We start from the raw sequence: 23023 nt of genomic DNA, 5'->3' as shown, positions 1-23023 counted from the left end.
AGGTGTAAACAGGGACAGACACAACCCAGTCGAAAGTCTATAAAGAAATAGGAATGCTGTAGTACTAGAGAACATTCGTGTAGCAGTTATGACTGATAGACATTCTACGAACTTTTAAACTAGAATCAAAACCAATTTGTGTACCTAAAACAACACAAATTCAAAACTGCAGTTTAGCGAAGATTAACTATAACAGAAGAAGAACGTATTTAAAACATTAATTTAACCTATAGACGTTAAAGAACCTTTAAAAAGTCTAATCGCATTTTAAATGACACATGTCTACGGTCTACGGTCTCTCTGTCGGACGTTTAGACATAAACGATCGTTTTAATGCGGCTAATGACATAAAATCCAAGGAATAAAAAGGCACAAATTACCGTATTCATACGGTGAACAGGAAAAAAAACATCGGTCGTGTCGAACTGGAGCTTCCGAATGTTTGAAGCGTCACGACTGATGTGTCCAACGTGGATGTCCGTTAAGAATTATGAGCGATGTTGGTGACCAATTGCTTGGTCAATTGTTGGTCATGTTTAGTATCGTGGGTGTACTCAAAATGTAACAGTGTAATTGATTAGGTGTACGTAGATTATTGACAATTATTTTATTTATCACTAGCTTTTGCCCGCGACTTCGTCTGTGCAGTATTAATCTTACGTATAATACAAAACCATTTACATTTCCGAGATCATAGATAGCCTATATGTTCTTTCAGACTGTGTTTTATGTACCAAATTTCATCGCCAATCGAAAGCAGGTCATTATATAATTGACATTAGGAAAGCCACAATTTTAGTGTATCCAAAGTTTACGAAAAATTTTCATCTATGATATATTTTCACGTACATTTACATTGTACAATGTCAATCATTTCTAAATAAACAAAAAACGTTTTAAATAATTACAAAATCCGTCTTAGAGAACGACATATGCTCAACAAAAAAATAAATTGGATAATTTCGATCAAAGAGTTCCTATTCAATTTATCACTGGCCATTTGACGTGTGCAAGTAATATAAAAAAGAAAATAAACATTTGAATCTCCCTATAAATTGTAAATGTAAGCCATTAAGGTTCATAATTCTATAGCAATTGAGCGGATAATTCAGTAATGAAGTCTATTGTGAGGCCAATCATTGGCTGTCACCGAAAATGCGCTTTGTTAGCAGGCCTTGACCGACAGACACTTGTGATTTTCTCCAATTCTAACATTGAATTAACCGTTAGTTATTTAAAACCGGTATCTCTGGCCATGATAATGAAAAGTATGTAATTTCACATACTTATTTAGAAGTTCTTTTACAAAGAACGTGTTAAGAGGGAATACTATTGAGTAACAAGTTGATTCAAAACAGCGAAGACTTTTCGATGTGCTTGAAAATGGAAATATTGAGAAATGTAATTCCTATCGCTCTGTACATAACAAGTAAGTAATCAACCTGAAGCTAAAAAAAATTAATTAATCAAAATTTTAAATTTGCCTTTCGGATTTTCTGATGTTTATTGACATTTTTTTAAGGGCAAGAAGGGAGTGATCACTGGGATGACGTACCATAGAGCTATGTGAACAAAGACCCGTTGCGCCGACCCTAGGCAATATGATGGTTTGATATTTTTTTGAATCTAATAATATTTTGCATATCCGGTGATGTAACCGAAAGTAGATGGCAAATAATATTAGGGTAAATTGCCTTCAACTAGATCCCATTGACACCTTATTTGATTCTTTAATTATCTCAAAAGAGATTGGTGATTGTTGAGTAACACCTGGAGATGATGGCACATATCGATCGTTTACCAATGGTCGCTTGTCCAAGGGGGGCTTATTCGTTGAGGGGCTTAGTGGGAGGGGGGTATAGACTGGCAGATAAATGGGCGGAAGCGACGAGATGCTATCCCGAGACACATCCGTCGGTTACAGATAGCGCATACACTGCCGCGGCCACCGCGCGGCGCTTGTAACAGTCTATCAAATGCAGTAGTCATTTGAATAGTACGAATGACATTTATAAGTTCATACTTGTACAAGTACTTGACATAAAGGCAGTTCGAGGTTTCTTCGGTATGAAAAGTTTTGTCATTCGACTACATTATAAGAGACATATCGAAAATAATAACTTTAAGAAACTGATGATGAAATAAATATTGAAATTTTTGTTCCAAAGAAAAATGTGTTTACTTTTGGTTTAATTTTCTAACATTCAATTAAACTTTTTGATAGTTATGTAAATAAATATACGTACAACTAAAAAAATATTGAAGTAGTAGCGCTGTGTCCCTACACTGTGGCCTGGATTAATCTACCGAAACTGCAGTTGAATACTGTTTGAATGAGTTTCGATCGGAGTTAATACGAGATTTTAATTTGACATATATTAATGATGTTTTGTAGTTATTACATATAATTTCGTATATCTTCATATTGATCTATGCTTACGTATATTTATAAAGAATTGTTAATATTATTTAATGTTTTCTTGTGAAGATTTCAATGTCGCATCTTCAGTAAGCACTATAAACATATACATGAAAAAAATTAAAGCTCAGTTAAGTTAATACGAGTATAATGTTTTTAATTGATCATCTCTCTCCCACAGCTACGTGGAAAGGTCTGAATGCTGCAGTATTTCAAAAATACTACTGCTGTTAAGAAGAAAGTACCGCGCTGTGGAATTGGCGCAACACTAGTATATTGTCATAAACGTCACATCTATAACTGACGGCTGTCAATGTCATTAGAAAGATTGATTATGGCGCGTGATCCTAGCGGGACTACTAGTTCAGTGTTAATATTGCTATTTACAATTATATTAATAGCTTAAAACTACTTAAAATACAAGACGCGAGCGTAATTAGTTTCCTAAAGGCAGGCAACGCATCTGTAGTTCTTCTGTGGATGTCTATGGGCTTCGATGTTTTCTCTCTTCTCTTATAAAAATGTTTCGTTCAATAAACACGGTATCTTCTAAACCTACACATGTTTTACAATAGTTTAAGGCTCTATATAGTAACGTAATAAAATATATTTTTTTGTTAACTTACTGATTGCTGTTCATCGATATCGTTCTATAGAGACTATTTTTTTCTAATAGAGATCGGCATTTTATAAGATTTTTAGGTCGATAAATAACGAAAGAACGAGACAAGTTGACAAACACAAAATTTTAGTGCTACACTAAATTGAACATTGTAGCAACACTAATAGGATTCAAATTTGTTTGTTTTGTGTTGGTAATCGGTACATACAAATATATGGATTGTAAATTTGTATGGTAGGCCATTAATGGACATCGTCACGGTGTCCGAAGACGCACGCCGCTTTGTCGACGGAGTGTTTGAACGTTTAAGCATAACTAACGATATTGGAAGTTGAACGCGTTTTGTGCACGCTCAAAGTTAACGTAATTTAAATATTTTAATAAGTAAACTGTTTTAATATGAGTAGAATATATGCAGCGGAAGTAAAACAGTTTTTAAATTTACGTTACTGTTAGAAATGTTGTTTAAGATTGTGTTAAGAGAGTAATAGATGACTCTTTGACATATTATTCTGAGGGGTTTCTTAAAAGATTAATGAAGGAAACATGATCAGGGAAAATATAAATTACTAAACAGACGTATACCGAATGTTAAACACTTTGTTTGGTAAGGGCTGATAGATGTCAAATTTTCAATGGAATTTAGAATTTAAACACCTCATTATTTAAGACGATGTTACTAATATAATTGTCGTTTCAGTATTTGGCCATTGCACATAACTCTGCATGGTTTGAGCTGTCATACTAGAAATGCAAAAAAGTCGACGTTAACCTATGAATCAGAGACTGTACTATACTGTATGTCATTGTTAAATATAAAAGCAAAACACCAACCATCAGATTGCCCAATTACCTAAACAAATACCTATAAGAGCACGAATAAAACGCATTTGATATTTTCTCAAATTCTTTCAACCATCTCTAAGATAACGGGCCGGTCACACCACACAATGTAACAGTCAGTAATTCGATTAGCTATTCGTTTGTGCAGGCAAATGTTAATGACCTGGGAGCAGTACATCGATAGCTGAGCGACATATCGCTGCTCCATTTAGGAATGGTTTCTCACGCATCGGAAGATGCGAACACAAATGGGAAATGTAAACACAGCCGAGATCGAGGTCTTTGTGTTGTTAGTGATAGTTCGTACTACCGTGTGATGTTATAATTTAGATAACTTCGATGTTATGGATATTGAAAGCTAGCTAATATCTATAAAATTCTGATGTAAAAATGCAACGATGCAAAAGTAATGTCAGGAATATCCTTGGCTGCCTCTTTCTGAACAAATAATTTGAGATATTTGAACTTTTCAATTCACATTTCACGTATCAATTCCCTCTTTTATTTGCGTCTCCTTGCTTCTTCTAAATCTTCTATCTTCCTTTCTTTCTAAATGTTGGCAAACTGAATGTAGAAATCGAATCTCCAATCATACACTCGTTCGTTTAAGTGTCGTATAACATGATTCATACAATAGTTGATGTAAGGGAGTTGGAGAGTTCCCACGCGCCGAGGTCCCGGGGTCAGGATCAGTTAGTTCACTAGCCACGCGGACTCAGATCACGTGGCACTAAGCGATAACAATTAACGCATACATCTCTCGTGTGAAATCTCTGGCTACTAGATATTACTAAGACTATACGCGAATTCTTGGACTAACGGACTACTAGAACTTGATTAGCAGATTTGTTTAATACTTTTAGTATTAACCTAAGTAAGGCGTATGCTAGGATATTTACTCTATGACAATATTCGTGTAACAGGATTAGAATCGTCCATCGCGTGATCAGAAAACCGCACCATTAGTCATTGGCTATTGGCGCTTTTACTTTTTTTAAATGCTAGTAGATTTTTGTTAATTTACTATTATTTCCTTTGACCATTCCAAATAAGCTCTACGCTTGTGCTAGGATATGGTTCACGACAGTCGAATGTCAGGATTCAAACCCTCGACCACAAGATTGGTAGTCCGTATCTCAAGCCATTAGGCTATTGGTGCTTGTTAATAATATTGATTGATCGATTCATTGAATAAATTTAACTACAGCATTGTGCTCATTGATATTGTCTTTTGTTTTTAACAGACTTCTTATTGGTGTAATAAAGAATTATTTTATTTGCTCCATACATACAAAAGTATTCTGACATCATCATTATCAAGGGTGATGTGCTGTGTTAACTTTTTGTTTTCTACTTCTGGTATATCTTATGAACAAAATTCTGTATTTTGAATATGAAATTCTTAGACGTTTAATATATTATTATCGAGGGTGAAATTTATATGGATTAAACATTGTTTATTTGCAGTTACAAGTGTACGGACGCGGTTTGAATAGGGCTGCCGAAAATAGACACAAATACGAATACTGATGGCAAAAAAACAATAGCTTGTCAACCCTTGATTCTTTGGTGTTTGACAAAAACTATCCTCCATCGAAGTAACAAACAAGCGCGCGATCATCGTGCGACCATCTGATTAACGCCAAAAGCAAGATTGACCACTTCCTATAAACAACACGACGCTAAAATATTACAGATGCGTTGACCAATTTTATTGGACAGATTAGGGGAAGTTCAAATATCAACATTTCTTTAATTGTGTTTACTGCCCAAGGATGTGTAAACTCGAAGTGTTGGCAACCCTAGGTCCAAAGCGATTTCTGCAAACAGGTTCCTCCAACCGTACCATTGTCAGATTATTATTTTCATTCTCGATTTAACAAGCGCACAGGCGCGCCGCGTGATAACACAAAACATACAGAGTGAATACATTTTAACTTTATCTTAATTTCATATTGCATGTCTTGGGTGGGCTAGGAACTTTGATACTAATAATAGAATTAAGAAACTATTAAAATATTTGGATTTGGCTCACGAGATTACCGCCATGTGGCGTATGAAATCGACTACCATTATTCCGATAGTCGTTTCGGCACACGGGCCGATAGCGAAGAGCTTCGACCAACACCTCAAGAAGCTCTCGCTAGACAGTTGGATTAAGGGCCCGATTCAAAAGGCGGTTATTTTAGAAACCGCACGACTAGTGAGGAGGTTCCTGTCTCTGCAGCCCTGACCACTGGTTGCTTGAGTCATCGGATTCCGCAGCCGGTGGTGCTCTATTTTTTTATATAATATGTTTTATTTTGTTATTTTTTTAAGAAAATCATGTGAAATATATTATATATAAAAATAAGAAAATAAAGATATGAGAGGGAATTAAGAAATTATAAAAGAATAATCCTGGTTATATAGATCAATTAGAGACGCAAATGTAGGGTCCTTTGCCTTTTTACTAAAATTATTTAATTCATTCTTCTCTTGTTTTCGGTTTCTAACACTTGCTTTAATGAGACTTAGAATGGAAGTTAAGTTGACGAGATAAGCGTAGATTCGCAATTATATTAATTCTGTGACGTTATTGCCTCGATTTGTGTTTTATCAGAATTTCATTCTTTTGTCTGTGTTGGCAACATTCTCTTCCTCTAGTTCTCCATGCTCGAATCTTCAATCATACATGTTTATTAGAAAATAAAATTTGCAACCTTTATACAAATGCAAAACAGCAATTCTAGCTTCAGGTTGTAAAAGTAACCACTACACAATTTTCGACTTACTTAATCTTAATACTAATATTATAATTGCGAACGTTTAGATGGATGGGTTGTTAGAGTTTGTAGCTCAACTGCTCAACGGATCTCGATTAAATCCGACACAGATGTAGAGAATAATCTGGAAGAATATGGGCTACTTTTTTTTTAATTCCGACAGCCAATGGTTCTATAAAAATAAACACACGCTCGATGTCTTGAAGTAAATTAATTTACAGCCAGGTATGTGTTGTTACCTGACCCTAGGTTTGAACCTGCGCAATCCAGTATATGCGTCATACATACCTTGTTTCTATTTAGTTTTTTTCATACTTCACTACGATCAGCCGCTTAACTTGTGCTAAATGTGGCGACGTAATGTTCTCAAGAGTCATAATCGTCTATCATGTTGTGAATTCGTAACTTCTGAAGTATTTAAGAGTTTTTAAAAATGTATGTTTCTATGTAAGTAATTATCATTCGATTTGATTTTTTAAACTTAGACTTTGGCAACGAAATTGGCGTTAGTTAAGTACCAGATATTTAGAAAATAAAAAAAAACTGAGATTAATTTTACAATATCCTAAAACACGTCCCTACTGCATCAGAGCTTTACAAAAATTACCACTTTCATTTGAAATGGCATTTTAACTAAAAGCGAAATGTATATTAATATTGCAGTATTGTTACTAACACATTTCAGTCACACGCGAGGACCCCTCGGAAAAACGACATAACTCTTAACTTCGCAAAAAGTCTAGAGCCAATGAGAAGTAACGTATCAAGTTTGAAATTCGAAAACAATAGGGCCCGGATTCAGTGGGAACGGCCGCGCCGCCTGGCGACTGCAAAGGTACATAAATACTACGTATAGATTAAACATTCGAGTTAATGCATCAAATATGGACCTTTCAATGCAGAACTAATTGAAAAAAATGCACATTTTGTGGACCAAAACAAATGACTACGATAGTAAAATTACAATTAAAAAAAAAGATTTCTATGATATTTCTATTGTGTGGCAAATCGTAACAAGAACATCTAAAATGCGCCAGATTAAAAAATATACCAATTCCTTAAACAATATTTGAAAATAATTGTTTATAATTCTGAGGTTAACCCAAAAGGTAGCCACAACACCTGATACTAAAAACTGAATCGAAGATAAACCTTTGCCTTTTCCAAAAAAAAAGTAAAAAAAACATGGCGGTCAAGAGTGAACGCATGGGCGTAGTTATACAGAGCTTCGGGAGCGGGTTTAATTAAAATACCTGAGCCAGACGCGGTCGGGGTATTGGATAGTAGTCCATAGTACCTTTGCCTCTTAATTGAATTAGACGACGAAGCGTGATGTGACGTCATAGTCTAGTACAGCGTAGACAACGCATAAAGAGGACTAATTAAAAGAGACATTGTGTTTTTAAGCGAGAAAGCTTTTCACTAGATAATTGGTTTGTCAGATCATATTAATAGAAAAATAAAGGAATCATTTTAAACCTCAGAACAGGAATGTCCAAAAAAAGACGTGAAGTCCGATACTCTGCCCTTAAGGTATGGGTTAACCAAGTCCTTTGATAATTCCGGACAAGTTACTGTGTTCAGAAAGAACCGACCTATAGCCCTAAGGTGAACGTGAAGAGAGGCTCGTTGCAAGTTGCAATACAAGAACTGGTTTAGTTCAGATTTATACAGAAGCGCTGAAGTATGAAACAATTTTTTCCAATTATAATTGTTGAATCCAGGAGATTAAGACCAGGATAAGAAAATAAAAGGCTTAAAACCAGTGCTATACGTCTTATTAAATAAAGATTATCAATTCTTTTAACAAAGATAGAGAAAACAAATGAATTAGAAAAAGATTCAGTGTCAGTAGTCCTTTCAAAAAGCGGTTAAAATTAGTGATTTCTTAATTCAAACATTGTTATTCTGTGACGTATTGAGTAATCCTTCAAAACAAATGAACGTTGATCATATTTTTTTATTCTAGTCACGAATTTCTTAATGCATCTTTACAATGCTTTCTTTTTTAGTTGTATTTAATTCGTGGGGTATTGCAGTTCGTTGCAAGTTCGATGAACAGTTGAGTTCTCGGCCCATAGCCCACGGCAAGGTTGGCCGCGCCTTGTTCCGATGTCTGTTTTATGTTTTGCGGATTTTATTGTTACTGGTCAATTTAATAGACGATGTCTCGAGAATTGCTTGATGTTTTATGACATATTTACTCACTTTTGCTTGCGACTTCATCTGCGTTATAAGTATATGTGCTATTCCAAATTGTATCCTATCTGACTGCGCAAATTAATAATAAAAACATCCATCCATACGTCCAAACTTGTCCATTTATATTAGTATGATTATTTAGTCGCCTAATTTGTACAGTTTAAGCATTTATGGAATGTTTTGGAGTTGAAAAAATATAGTTCTGTTATATTTTCTTTCATAAAAACTATATCTAAGTTGTAAATAGTCTTCCTGGGACATAGTTCGTAGCGTTATCCCATCCCGTCCAGTAATCGTCGGTCTTGTTGGATAATAAACATTGCATTGTATGGTACGCTAGACAAATTGAATGAGTGTGTCGGTGGTCGGTCGTCGGTGGAACCGGTCTAGTCAAGTGCATACGCACACATACACACTTATAGTACGACCGATTTATCTGGCCCAGTGAAGGAGATGCAGTTATCGAGGTTATCTCTGTCAAATACTTCGGCACTGAAAATGACTTGACAAGGCAGCTATAGACCGACTGACTTTTACACCCGGTTGTCATAAAATTAACTATTTAACAATCAATTATAATATCTAAGCATCCCCTGTCAATGACAAAAATCTGCCACAAAATCCTTGCCTCAGTAGACCATTCTGATTTGATTGTTATGCCTAAGTTTGTAAAATTTCCTAACCCTAACAATAGTTCCTCTTGCACCGGGTCACGCAAGTTTGTCTCACTATATGTATGTATTGTTCTGTCAAACGGAAGGTTCCTAAACGCATCAAATTATCAATGCATTTTGTTTAGAGTTATAAAATGTCCCGTTGAATCTATTTGCGTCGTGTAAAAGCAACCAGAAACTTTATATTCACTTCAAACACATTTAAGATTGATAGTTGGACAAAAAGAACTAGATATAAAAGTGAAGCTGCTTTTTCGTTTGTCAGGTAGACGAATTCCCTAATTTAATTAGCTACTGTTTTTTTTTTTATCAATACAAAAAGGTGGCTTGTGCTTGCCTCACTATCTATTTAATTTAGAATCTTCCACCCCAAATAAAACACACCAAGTATCTTTTAATTTCCTTTTTAAAACACAACTATTCTTTTACTTTTATCAAAAGATAAGATGTCTAATTAGTCAGGAATCTAAATCATCGATATTATAATTAAATGCTTTAGTCTTTATTTGATGCAAACAGAACTGGTTTGTTCCTAAAGTTAGAACAAATCTCTCAATTTCATTTAATCATATTAATATTATAAATGCGAAAGTTTAGATGTATGGATTTTTGTTAGAGTTTGTAGCCTAAACTGCTGAACGGATCTCGATGAAATTTGGTATAGATGTAGAGGATAGTCTGGAAGAACACACAGGCTCAATTTTAGTCCCTTCCCCGTTCCACCCTTTTGTTATAAAGTAAGGATTGGATGGGCAAGGGGATTTGACGGTGGAGGAGACACATATGGAGGGCAAATATCCTGTTTATCTGCGTTTCCTCCTCCGTCAATTTAGGGTAGGCAACGCTTCTGCATTTGCGGATTTCAATGGGCAGCGGTCGTTTCGCCATTACGGCAGACTTAGGTGGCCGCTTGCTCGTTTGCCACCTTATTGTATAAAAAGAACACATAGGCTTCTTACTTTTGTTTTTTAATTCCACGCGGACGGTGTCGCGGGCGAAAGCTAGTAAATACATATAAAAACGCATACAACTTCAAAGATAATAGACGTATTATGGGAAAGCAGTTCGCGTAGTTATAAGCACTTATTTATGGCTTCCAAATTATAAGAATTAAAGAGTCAATCGTCTACAACGTACTGGCGAGGTTCACGTCGGGACCGGTTTCACCCCCCCTTGCCCCGGGCATTGCATCCCCCCCTATTCCCGGGCATTGCATCCCCCCTATAGGAGCAATCTCAGCAAGCACGCTACCCTGTTTTATTTTTAGCCGACTGGTTAATACAAATTCATCCTCATCTCTACCTGTGCGTTTAACAATTGCAACAGTTGTATTAGTGCGAGATATTTGATTATTTAATAGTAATAATATAATAATAATAATAATAATATAGCAATAATAATAGCAACTATTTATTAATAATCTATTAAATTAGTATTTAAAACCGCTTTTCGTGTTAGCTTACCAAGATTAACGATATGTGCGAATTTGCAAAAGATTTTTTAACGTGATATTGAACTAGCTGTTGTTCGCGACTTCGCTCACGTGTAATTAAAAATAATAAAAAATATAGCCCATGTTACTCACAGATAAATTACCTTTCTATTGGTGAAAGAATTTTTAAAATCGGTCCAGTAGTTTTTGCGTGAATCAAATACATACAAAAAATCCAAAAATCTTTTCTCTTCATAATGTTAGTATAGATAAACATCTTTTACATTTAAGTCCTTTTCATGTTAACTTACTTTTAATATTAAACGGAGCCTTAGTCTTAATTAAGATCTTTCCATACGTTTAAGTTAAAAGTTTACCTCGATCACGTAATATTTACCAAAAACGCCGTATTCCGCGCGAAATCTTTTTAAAACATAGCTATACCGACAGTTGCCGTAAGATGAGCAGTGCGTTCTCTCACGGCACCGACGATTCGTGATTCGACTGCAAACTCACCTCGAAGCTCAACTATCCACGATATACTGCGAACATATCGCAAAATCACAAATCCATCGACGCTTGAATACTAACGCTTACAATGAATTGTCATATTTGATAAGCGATGTATGTCACGTAAAGTGATACTGTAGTTTTATGTGTCGCTAATTCGACAAGCATTATTGTATTCAATAGCCGGTTGTGGATTCATTGCGGGAGAATAGTGAGCGAGTTAGCAAATGTGTCGACAAAACATTCGCGTTAGTGTAGGAATAACAATTTGTTATCGACTTCGACGGAAGTTTAAAAACTGGTAGCTTTGAGCTCGGCGCTTCTTTTTTGAATGGTATTAATTAAAATGTTGTTAAAACACACAGAAGACTGATGATTGATGGAAGTATATCTTTAAAATGTTCTTTAAAACTACTCACGATTCCCACGTTTGAACTATTTACTGAAACATTTTCGTTGGTCTGTTTATAGTTTTATCTGTATTAAACCTTAGCTGTTCCCGTGCGGCTTCATCCGCATGAAATTATGAAAATTTTATTTTATTGTTTACATTTGTCGAATTAAGAATAGCAAATGTGAAACTGACATGACATGACAAACCATAGCAATCTTTCTTTCTTAATGTTGGCAGCAACTGATCTCTTTCCCACATTAGGGTTTTTATCTAAAATATTTACCCCCTAAGTTTTATGGCGTGAAAATATATAGCCTAAAGCGTGACGTAAGTGTAGGCCGTTTTATTAAAAAAATTATTATTCAAAAACATGCTGTAATTGCTGACATTTTAGGCAACAAAGAAGTGTGTGTTTACCCTTTATTATAACAGTATAGAAGTATAGATGTGAACTTAATTTCATCTCAAAACTAAGGAATCATCAGATCAAACGTCCCCACTGAGAGGCCTACCTAGTTAGGGGTTACTAGGCCATTGTAAACCACGACGCAGACTTCATACATACCTTTAAATTTAATGCTTATATTTGCAGGTTGCATCACTGTTTTCCTTCACCGTAAGACGTTGTACATTAAATTCAAAAAGCGTAAAACTCATAGTTAAGTAGTAAATAGCTTAACCGCTGAGCCAACAAAGTAAATCTTCAACTGTTATAATAGACGTATTTCAAAAGAAACTCGATTTTTTACTAACCATCGATGTAAACTGTAGTTTTTAATAAGGGTTCGATTGAACCAGTCCGTACGGGTCAACGCACACTAAATCTTACAACAATTAACATAATCGCTTTAGTGCACGATCAGCCTTATCTAATGCTTAATTACTGTGAAAGGACTTTATAAAAATATTCAAATCCTGTCTGACGAATGACATTATCTGTTGCTTGGAAACGGCCGGCGGAATGTTTGGAGTATGACAGCCGTCGGGGATACCGTCTAATCCAATTTCGATATCCTTATATCAATTATGTTCAGGCGTTCGTATATCGATCTGTGTTACCGCTTAAATAAGTATCGGGATTATAACTTGAAAGGATATTTGAATACCTCTTTATAGAAAACTGACATAATAACGAGCCAACATAACCAAATGTACTGTGTTTAGCAAAAGCAAGTCAGATATTTAAATAGCAGTAAATATCTCGATTGCCAAGGATACTTCTGTAAGCGCCAATAGCCTAATGGTTAGGTTTACGGACTATCGATCTTGCGGTCGAGGGTTCGAATTTCGACATTCGACTGTCGTGAACCATATCCTAGCACAAGCCTAGAGCTTAGTTGGTATGGTTAAAGGAAGTATTAGTAAATTAGCAAAAATCTACTGATATTAAAAAAGAAATGAAAATCAACTATTACGTATCCCTAGAACGTGTCATATTTTAACTTGGGTTTAGTTCATTCCACTTTATTGATATAGATAGAGCTATATTCAAAACAAAAGTTCACTCTTATGGCTTTTTTGTTGCATGTAAAATTCTGCACATTTTATTTTTCTGACAACAGTAGTTCAGATTAGTAAAGTGTATAAAAAACAATGTACCGAAGCCCGTGGAGATGAGTAAAAATTTTCAAGGTTGCATTTGTTTTAAATTAGCTGTTGCCCGCAACTTCGTCCACGCAATATTAAGATAAAAAAGTAGCCCGTCTATGTCAGCTACCCTTCAGTGAAAGTCCGATCGAAATCGGCCCAGCCGTTTTGGAGACTATTCAAATAGTTTTTGAATAAACTATTCAAAGCGTGTAGTTGGCCGTAGTTTTAATTACATAATAATCATTAGACGTCTTAGTACAGACGGTCGTGCGATTAATCTCAATTAGCCGATACCGAGCGCAGTCACAGTGTGGCCCGACCTTAATTGGAGTCAAGTTGGGGATTAAGAGAGCGTTACTCTCTCACTTGTTAGATTTTTTACTATTTATAATAATAGTTCTTATACTATTATTATCACATTAAGAATTGCAACCGCCGGAGAAACAGAGATTGGAGTGTTCGTTTTTGTGTAACTATTTTTTTTGCAATAAAGTGTACATATATTATGTGGCTCTCCACGCTTTGTTCTACATTTGTGTGTACACTTAATTGCAAAAGAATCATCTCTATAAACAAGCAAGTAATTTCAACAATGATATGAAATAATATAAAAAAATGAATGAGATACAGAGAAACGAAAATGTAGATGGATTGGATGAAACAGAATATATGTAAATGAATGAATTCAGATAGGATGTAAAATTTTGTATGGAAGTGTGTCGACAAGGACAAGATGATGTTATGGTGATGATGATGATGGCATTATAAAGCAAGTTATAATACTTACTAGCTGTTCCCGTGCGGCTTCAGCCGCTTGAAATTATGAAAATTTTATTTTATTGTTTACATTTGTCAAATTATCAATAGCAAATGTCAAATTGACATGACAAGACAGACCATGACAATCTTGCTTCCTTAATGTTGGCAGCAACTTATGGTCTCTTTCACACTTAAGGTAAATTATCCAAAATATTTACCCCCTAAGTTTAATGGCGTAAAAATATATAGTCTAAAGCGTGTCTTAAGTATAGGGCTTTTTATTAAAAAATAATTATTCAAAAATATGCTGTAATTGGTGACATCTTAGGCAACAAAGAAGTGTGTGTTTACGCTTTATTATAATAGTATAGATACATGACAGTACGCACTAATGTTTTGACAAAGACAATCAAAGCCCGTTCTTGTAGATGACATGTTTTGATATATTTCATGTAACATGTTAATCAATTAATTAAATCAAACACTAATAAAATATCCGCAAGAATTGGTCCACATTTTAAATGTCAGTTTTTGTACACGCTTGGATGCATCCGTGAGAAATTAATTCGGTATTTGATTAATTTATTACTATTTTTTGTGTTACACTAATGTGTTTATCTTCAAACATAATAATTAAAACGGTTTTGACCTATTAAATTAAATAACACAAACAACATTAAATAGTTCATATTATTCAAGACAAAATAAAAGTCTGGGATACATTTTAAAGCAGATGGAATACATTGGATACTGCCAACGGTACATTTTGATACTAGGTTTTGCTTGTAGAAGTCTCGTTGAATTTAAAAAATCTTTAAATATATCTCTAAATAAAAGATAAGAAATCAACATTACTATAGTTTTGTAGTGAGACAAATAAGCTATGAATGCCGAATTATTACCTACATTCAGTAGTTTTGAGCTCTTGGTCCCTGATCCTGCGCGCATCTTACCAACATTTTACTAACGAAGTTTAAACCTAACCATAGCACTTGACTGCCTTAATACATTGCTGTCTTTTCATGCAAAGTGAATGCAATAGAAACAGTAATAGTCAACTACAAAACATTTACCTAATTACAAGAGTATGTAAAGACCATTCAAAGTGGTACACGTAGAGTCCGATGGAGCATTCAATGTTTATACAAACCGTATTAGAGAAACGAGGGTCAAATTAACGTATCCCAAAGTTTGTTGTTAGTGAAAAAAAAACTGGTCGCTGTTAGAAAAAACAAGAGTGGGCCAGGTGTGCGCTGCGTAAACACATACGGAGTTTGCCGAGCACTCGGCTAGTGTGGCTACCTCGCCACCCCGCGCCGGTATCAGGGTTGCCACATTTTTTATTACTATTTTGGGAATTTCGTAGGGTAATTTGAATCTGTCAATACGTGTTAAGGGTCTTTATTTATTACAGAAGCTGCTTAAAATTAAAACGTAAGAAGGATCTAGATTTAGGTAAAAAACTATTTAACTTTTACAGCGTTCGTTCCTTTAGATATTCCGAAACCCTTTAGACTCACTTAAGTTTGGCAAGCGAAGATATTTTAGCAATTTAATGCCCCATGCAGACATGGTGTATTTAAGCTCAGAGCACTGCAATTTTTAAGACAAGATACCAGAATTAATATACTGATTGATTTTGTCACGTCAAATTAATATATAAAAATAAAAACAAAGTCTAATAACACCAGTCCGCTCCTGGCCTGGCTCGTGTTTGCCCGCCGGCCACCAAATATTATTGGATGATGATATACCATTTACGTGTGTCGTGGTGTTTACGAAATCGACACCAAGACCAGACCGGACCAATCCGGACCAGCTTGCAATACACCTCTGGGCACATCGAGAGTCTCGTGAGAACTCAACACAGAAATGGCCTTTTTTCGATTGTTTGTTCGAGAAATGAGAATTTAAAAGTGTTCGATGTTATTTACATAATATTTGTAGATATTTGTTTTCATATTGAAATTAAGCTTATAAGTTTCCGTAAAGACATAGTTTTTTTGTACTAAAACATTACTTTCTACTTTTAGACCACTTATTTAATTGATATTGTCGCTTTAAACTCAGAGCAACACTTCTCGCCAGGACTCTGAATGCGCGCCAACCTTTCCATACTCCTAGTGACATTGACAGCTGTCAACCAAGTATGTGACGTTTATGCCGATAATCTAGAGTTGCGCCAACTCTACAGCACGGTACTAATTTTGTTCCTAACACTACAAACAAAAATAGTATCAGAATAGTTTTAGCATTTTCATTTGGACATCTTTAGATTTTTTAACATCTGTAAAAGCTGACTCTTGTATCAGAAATTAAATCATTGTAGATAAATAAAAAGTTATGAAAGCAAAAAGGTCTGTATCTCTAAGAATGAAGAAACAAGTTTTAAAGTACAAGTATCAAATGGTAATCGATAATCGCAAAGAAGTGTAAGCAAGTGATATAGTGGCGATATTGTGAATTAATGAGAAAATCTCGAAGCTCCAAGCTTATGCCCTCGTTCTCAGATCACTGACGGACATTTTTATATATTGAACGTAACTCACACGAACCCTTTTCACTATTCCCAAAGTTTTAGATGAAACAATTTTATGTTAGGATAAGACGGATTGTATTAGGATGTAAGTAGAATTGTGCAATGCACAATTTAAGGTACCAAATAGTGTCATATTTTGAACACATTGGGAATATTTTAAGTACATTATTAGTGGTTTTTTTAAGATTCTTTCGCTCTAATAGTGATTAATTATAACAAATCGAGAGCTCGTTTTATATTGTCATTGTTACATTGTTTTAATATTGTCCTTATCTGAGACAATATTGCATTATAAAAATGTTGTGTCGTGTGAGTTGGGTCTATGGACAACGGTCGTCCGCGCCGCGATGTCGTTCACATCGTACGCTTTATGTAATTGCTGTAACACGACGATCAATCGGCAACAAAAACGCTCGCCGCGCAAATATTCGCAGGCCAGCGTCTCGGCAACGCTCAAAGCAAAAACCGATTTCCTTTCCCATTGAGCCACCGCGTGCCGACCGGACTACAGCACTGACGAACTGCCGGCCTAACGAACTGGCAGACTGACGAACTGCTTTTCTGAGGTGCTGTCAGACTGAAGAATTACGAAACCAACGTCTTATTGGTCTTCTTATTTGATTAACGGACTATCACACTGAGGGAACACGCTTCGTGTTGGACCGACTTGGTTACCGATGATTACCGGGCATTTATGGAGAGAACTATTTCAATCAACGAAATAAGATCATAGGTTACTTGGGTTAAAGATATATTTTTAACATATTAAATGGAGTACTTATTTGACACTTTTATATTCAAATCTAAACTAATTAATCGTAAAATATTAATTCATAAAATCATAATTCAAATCTTAATAGTTTTATATGATTTATTTATTACCTATTCGATAAACAGACCGACTTAAATGTTTACACAAGTTATCTCGAAGTGGGGGCATGTTTTTGTTAACATTTCACTAATGTACTACGAGAGAGGATGACAGTTAGCAGACCATGTTCCGTCAGCAGTCAGTTACCGTCAGAAGTCAGGAGCCGTCAGCAGATTGCGGATGCTGTCGAGTGCGACAGTGTTTTGTTTACGTTGATGTATACACTTGACGCTTGTTTTCTCATTATTTTGACGGGTTTCTGCTGTCGTTTTTTATCTTTTGTAGAATTTAAAACACTTGAATGTCAATATGGCTTTTAGGTTATATTAAAATTGACACAAAAAATAAGAAAAGATCATTTGCAACTTCTTAAATTTTAAATTCATTGAAAACGCATTGTGAATTTTGTTTCACACAGTATTTTCAATAAGCTTGTTCTTGCTGCTTTAATATCTTTAATAAATAATGCTTTTATTGGACGTTAAATTTCTTCCCAATATCAGGGGCAATTAATTTTTTTCTCCATTATGAATTACGAGTTCTTACCAAATATCTTTGTTGGTATCTTACCACATTATATTTAATATATCCGCACTGATTCCATCGGCAGAGAGGACCTGATCACCGGACAAGTTTTTGCAATACATTGAACATGTCACCGGTAAGTTGTGTACACTGCCAGTATATAAATTGCCTAGGCAACTCATCTTTAACTCGATAAATTACACATCTACCTAAATTATTAAGAAATTTACATTTTATATTTTTAAAGGTACTTTATTGAACTTCATTTGTTTTCGTTATACTGTAATTAATGCCTTGCAGTCCATGATTCTTATTGACTGCATTAATTTTTGAAATGTATCGAAATATCACCGACTTAACTTGCCAAGTCTTTACGATTTACCTAAATTAAAAAAACCGGCATACACGTTTTGACGGTAGCACATAACAAACGCACAACTTCCCGGATTAAAGCAGTTGTTATGTTAAGAAATAATTCATTCAACTTTTCTATGATCAGTTCTGTTTCTTGTGTATCTAGTTCAGTTCCGTTCGAGTTTTTTTGCTTTTAATGTATCAACTTATGAGTTATATTCTTTAATAATGCATTATGATGCAATAAGCAGTAGAGGCGTGGTAGTTTAAGTAATAAATAGTTTTATAATTAAAAATAATATTGGTGTATTTTGCGCGAGTCTCGTTAAACACAGATTTATTTTTCGCCCCAGAGTAATTATCTTTCCTACGAAATAGGTACTTCGCAAACTAAATTGTGGATTAAATTTTGCTCACGACTGCATTTGCTTTGAATTTAAACACTAATAATAAATATAGTCTATATTACGCAATGATTAAATAGCTAATATTGAAAGAATTTTTGTTATCGTCCCATTAGTTTTTTAGTTTAATAATTACTAACGGAAATACATATTTCATCTATAAATTGTTAGCATTTATGGGCAGAGCTTGTTTGTATAGAGTATTTATTTTTTTTTTGCACGTTTTTTTCTATTTAAAACTAAAATGGTAACAAAGATTTAGAAAAAATAAAAGAATCAGATTTAACTGATAAAGTTAAGTGCACTATTCTATTTACACTTCGGTTTAAAAAGTGATGAACTTATTTACAGATTTATTTAATCCCTATCCATTATTTAGATATATTACGACTGTCACAACAATATTTAAGTCCAATCTGCGTTAGTAAAAACGCTTCATTACTCGGACAGGTAAAATTTGATGACAATAAAAAACACAACTTGAAGTGAAGTGAGTATTCTATATTAACTACACTGTGACACAAGTCAATCAGCGCGGCGGGTCAGTTTTTGCCGGCGTTGTGCGATCGCAGCGGTGGTCCACCCTCCGAGACTGTTCTAATGAGCACTTTATTAACCACCTACATGACATATTCACCCTTAACTTAAACGTAATAAAGCCTATCTTCCCATGTTATTATTTTAATGAAAAAATCCAAAGAGTTACGTGTTCAATATAAAACACTCATAAAATCATCGGGGATGTTAAAATTTGTAAGGAAAATGTAATTACGTACTCAGCATTTAGAAATTTGTATGTAACAGTATGAATAAAAAAGGTAACATTGTGTAAAAATAAATAATTAGTTGCCGTCTTACGGCAATATTCTGATAGTTTAAAAAAAAGAAGAAGATTATTAAATCTTATAAAATCTCCACAATACAGAAAACGATTAAAAACGTCATAATAAAGGAAAGAAGAGAACTTAAAAAAAAATGGACAGTTAACTAACACTTTCGCGGAAATTTCTATCCCTCACAGCCGCGTTGTGGAACAGTCTGTCCTCGGCGGTATTTCCAAACCAGTACGACTTAGGATCCATCAAGAAGCGAACCTACCATTTCCTTAAAGGCCGGCAATGCATCTGTAGTTCCTCTGGTGTTGCGGATTCCCATGGACGGATTGACCACCTCTGAGTTCCCGACGCTCGTTTTCCTTTCATGTTAAAAAAACATATTCATAGTTCTGTTTAACTTAGATTAAATTGAAACAGTATATCTTAGTCGTATCGAAGTTTCTACCAAATGATATTCGATTGCATACAGCTTCATTAGTTTAAAGGTAGAATTTATGAGCATCTAACTACGGAAGACGTCACATAAATCCCGTAAACCCACTAACGTCAGACCTGGCTCGTCAGACTCACACACCGCGCATGTAAATCAGTTGCGAGTAAATTCAATTTTAAATTGTTCCTACCATTAGTTAATGTCAAAAGTATTTTAACGTCCGTAAGTCTATAGTAATAAGAGCTATTTAAAGAAATTGATGCTGTCAATTGTTTGGTCTGTTATAAAATTTTATTAGCTATGTTATCTCCTCGACTAAATCGAACTAGGCTATCATGGTTTACTATAGCGTAAACGTTTGCATGAACTTTGAGACTTGATATTGATGTGTTCTGAGCTGATTATTCTGTATCTGCAACTGGGAATTATGATTTGTTGGATTTTTCTTCTATGCTCAGGTAATCATTTAGCTTGCTTCTAGCGTGATTTGGTAGTAGTTTCTTATAACTGTTGAAAATATATATCGTATATTACACAATTCCGAGTAATCCAGCAAATTTGTATATCCTTAGAAACATCTTGGTATTTAGCATTTTATCAACATTTTATAAATGCATCTAACATCGCGGAAATTGATGCAACAATTCTCATATAATAGTGCATGACTCATCTCGACTTGGATCCCACGGCCACGTGCTGCGAATTACAACGCGTCAGCCGCCCGTTACACCGTAACCACTTCGTTCGTTCGCATCTATATTACTATGAATTGTCCCGTTGGTGAAGTCTCCTATGCTGGTCTGACGACGGGACGATATATCATACAAAATCCGTTACGTTTATGTCTATGTTTCAATTCTATGTCATATTCTTTAGACGGTTGAAGAAATTCTTGCAATTACTGATCTATGATGGGACCTATAAAGTAACTGCTTTATTGGTGCTTTTTATCGAGCTTTAGCAGACAACCATAAAATCTAAATCCTGCTTCGATATCGTGGAAACGTAAAACCAAATCTATAATTGTACTTACCTAAAGTAACAGGGTATAACTTAGTTAATAAAAAACAATAAAGGAACAATAATTACAATAACAAACGTAAAGCAACAAGTTGCAGATGGTGACAAGTGGGCGTCAGTTGTATCACGTATTGTCGAGGCGTTCGCGTATTGTGATACGTCACAATGAGGCACGGCAAACGGGGTGCAGACAATACCCCTCTCGTCAACTCTATTATCACTTTATGACAGTTGTGTGATACCCAAATATGACCAGATGCTAACAATGCGTGTAATTTATTTCTATGGGCTGTTTGGGTTTGGATCTGTACCGTTTTTTTAAATACAATTGTTAATCAAATGGGCAAGTCCTTAGGGAGTCGTTAGAGTGGGAAGGACTAGTACAGCTATCAACCAAAATTATGATTCACATTAGAATTTGTTGTTTTAGTCTTGTATCGAACGTATTATTTTTTGTCTGTCTACCTATCGGCATATTATGTTCCTCGCACTATGTAAATAAGTTTGTCTAGAACAGTTCTATAGTTTTAGACAGAAATATACACAATTTCGCATATACAGAGAAAACACGAGGTTTGACTACTACAGAGGTGAACTAAGTAACAATAATATTAAATTCTGCAATGATTATAAAAATGTTAACGAAACTTATATATTTAACAGCTAAATACTTGTCTGTATTTAAAAATATTATCACAATTAGAAAGATTATTCATCTGTGAGTAGCATAGAACATATTTTTTATTATATTTTAATTTCACGCGAACAAAGTCGCCAGCAACAGCAAATATGAATATAGTTGGGCACATTCTATAGATTCTGCGTAGCTTTTAGAAATGTTCAAAGTATTCGCTTTGGAGTATCGACTAGTCAATTTGTTGTTTCAGAACGTGCATGGATACCGTTAGAGTTGATGAGGACCCGTGTGCGATTTCCCTCGGCCATCGATCACGGCTACGTGCATTGCTGTGTCATGCTTATTGAATTACAAAGTAATTGAAATGTTAAATTATGATGTTCATAAGGATATTTCTAATGAATATGGAAAATTAGAGAGACCGTAGTGATTTGAATTTCATAACTGGTTCGGTCTGTTGTTTAATCATACTTCATACAAGTTTAGATGGAAGAAAGTTTAGGTTGATGAATGTTTGTTAGAGTTTGTAGCCTTAACAGTTGAACTGATTTCGATGGAATTTGGTATAGATGTAGAGGATAGTTTGGAAGAACACATCAGCTACGATTTTAATTCCACGCAGACGGAGTCACAAACGAAAGCTATTATTGATTTTAATCAAAACTCGTTCTGATATTCTCGTACTTTGACGCGAAATACGACAAGCGACTTTATACACAATATGGCCTAGAGTCAAGCGATTGGTTACTTAATAGAAATTGGTTGTAAATCTACATAATTTCTGACTTTAAGTGATGTAAAGAAAATACGTAGTCATTATTTCTACTTAGGCGCGATCCTCGTTAGAGCCCACCTTGTTTACTGGCGATTCAAAATGATGCCAACACATCAGCGACAACAGACGGTGTGTCTCGCTGTTGCACGTTTACCATTCACCGGATGAAGTTTAGACTTCGATTATATCTCATAGAAGAAAGCGGAAACGCTAACGCTCGTAAACTGTACCGAGTTATCGCTAATATTTAAACCTCTTCAAATTCCTAATGTTGCACCATCAAAATTTAATAATAAAAAATTTGCTTTTGCTAAATGTCTCCCGTATGGTCTAGTGGCTAGGATACCTGGCTTTCACCCAGGAGGCTCGGGTTCGATTCCCGGTACGGGAAAATATATTTTTGTATTACATTTTTAACA

At 34.9% G+C, this 23023-nt stretch overlaps 1 protein-coding gene and 1 non-coding gene across 2 annotated transcripts in view; both read left to right on the top strand.

The window, feature by feature from the left end:
• Positions 1-23023, top strand: part of LOC106101164 — a 123845-nt gene that overhangs the window by 2184 nt on the left and 98638 nt on the right. The window lies entirely within an intron of this gene.
• Trnae-uuc lies at positions 22924-22995 on the top strand. The gene has a single exon. It is a non-coding gene; the product is annotated as a tRNA-Glu (tRNA).

The sequence above is a fragment of the Papilio polytes genome, unplaced genomic scaffold (assembly GCF_000836215.1).
Source record: "Papilio polytes unplaced genomic scaffold, Ppol_1.0 DF824024.1, whole genome shotgun sequence".
NCBI lineage: Eukaryota > Metazoa > Arthropoda > Insecta > Lepidoptera > Papilionidae > Papilio > Papilio polytes.
The sequence above is the reverse complement of the archived record's forward strand: the minus strand, read 5'-3'. Positions and strand labels throughout refer to the sequence as shown.